Source organism: Gracilinanus agilis, chromosome 1 (assembly GCF_016433145.1).
Source record: "Gracilinanus agilis isolate LMUSP501 chromosome 1, AgileGrace, whole genome shotgun sequence".
Lineage (NCBI taxonomy): Eukaryota > Metazoa > Chordata > Mammalia > Didelphimorphia > Didelphidae > Gracilinanus > Gracilinanus agilis.
Genome location: NC_058130.1, coordinates 52,812,170 through 52,813,915, shown reverse-complemented (window position 1 = coordinate 52,813,915; position 1,746 = coordinate 52,812,170). Strand labels below are relative to the sequence as shown.

Genomic DNA, 1,746 nt, shown 5'->3' with positions numbered 1-1,746 from the left:
GCCTTGGAACAGCAAAGCGAGTTTTCTTTTGAGGGGAGGGTCTCCCAGTAAAGGTAGGTGCGCAGAGTCAGGAATGCGGAAGGTAAATACACAAGTACACAGAGATGGGAAATGCTAAACCAAGTGGGGAGTCCCAATCTGATTGAGGTGAAAGCCAGGGTTGCAAGCTACAATGCCTCAGGCTCTAGTCAGAAGGCGAAGGCATGGGGGAGTGAGCCTAGACCTTTAAAGCCTACTCAATCCTAGTCTACTTCAAAGAGAAAGCCCTGAAATTGACCAGGACCTAGCGAATTTCTACCACACACAAGCTTACGTACCAGAGAGAGATTTACATACGCACGTAGGTACACCTACGTACACATGCACGCACGCGCATGCGCACAGCTTTTTTTTTCCCCCCTGTAGTCCTTTGAATCAAAGGGGTTATCTAGTCCAGTTCTCTCAGGTACTAGATGGGGAACTGAAGCCAAAAGAGGGAATGTGACTTGTCCATAGTCATATAGATAAGAACAAACCTGAAACCCAGGTCTTTGACTCATATCACACTGCCTCAGTGAATAGACCAGACCCAGACTAAGTCGTTTAACCCCCATTACTTAGTCCTTACCACTCCTCTGCTTTGGAATTGATATTTAGTATTGATTTGAAAACAGAAGGTGAAAGTTAGAAAAAAAAAATAGACTGAATAAACCTATAGACCAGAAAGCCAAAGAAAGGGAACTGATCTGAGTCCTTAGAGAAAAGGCAGCTTGAGATATTACGATCATGATTTGGGGGAGAAAAAAGAAAAAAGAAGTGAAACAACTCTAAACTGCGCCGAGGTAGCCAAAAAGAGACGACCAACGAAAGAGAGCAGCAGAGGAGAGCCAGGTTTCTGGCTGAATAAAGTGATGACGGAGGACATGCACGGACATGCCTCTTGGCAGGCAAAGGACCCAGGTTTGAAACGGCCCTGCCGTTTGCTGTTTTGGGAACCTTGACTAAGTCACTTTCTCTGGGCTTTCGTCCCTCAAAGGTCTCTTGTAATACTTATCCCCATAGTTTTCTGCTGGTCATTGAATGGAGGTTACCGTAGAGGAGTGTCACAAACTATCACCCCAATAATTTACTTGGCTTTGGTTTTACACAATCATTTCAATAACTTAAACTTTAATCACATTCCAACCTCCTCCTCTTCTGTTGGTGTGGGAGTCACTGTACCTGATACGGAGTAGACTCTCCATAATTTTTTTTAGAGTATGACTTGCTCTTTTACCACAATGACTAATAAGTAACAAAGTTGACTGACTCACTTCATAGGAGGAGGATGGGAAGAGGGAAGCAGCCAAGAAGCATTTAGGCTGCAAACATCTGTTAAGCTTTTACCAAGGCTATACTAGGTTTGTGAATATAAAGAGAAAACAACAGCAGCAAATGGTGCAACCATTAAGAGACAACCAATGATCAGACTGAGTGGTGTACTATTAGCCCCTGCAATATTAACTCCCTCCCTCCTTTCCCCTCCTTTCCTCCCCCTTTCCTCCCTCTCTTCTTTCCTCCCTTCCCACCCTTCCTTTCTTTCTTCCTCTCTTCCTTCCTCCCTCCCTCCCTTTCTTTCTCTCCTCTCCCTCCCCCTTTTCCTTCCTCTTTCCTTCCTTCTCTTCCTTCTCTTCCTCTCCTCCTTTCTTTCTTTCTTTCTTTCTTTCTTTCTTTCTTTCTTTCTTTCTTTCTTTCTTTCTTTCTTTCTTTCTTTCTTTCTTTCTTTCT

At 43.9% G+C, this 1,746-nt stretch overlaps 1 protein-coding gene across 1 annotated transcript in view; it reads left to right on the top strand.

Moving 5' to 3' along the window:
• Positions 1–436: 436 nt before the first annotated feature.
• Positions 437–1,746, top strand: part of RAD18 (RAD18 E3 ubiquitin protein ligase) — a 123,807-nt gene continuing 122,497 nt past the window's right edge. Inside the window, exon 1 of the mRNA XM_044675981.1 lies at positions 437–939. The gene's annotated coding sequence lies outside the window, so the exon portion shown is untranslated. The remainder of the gene's footprint in view (positions 940–1,746) is intronic.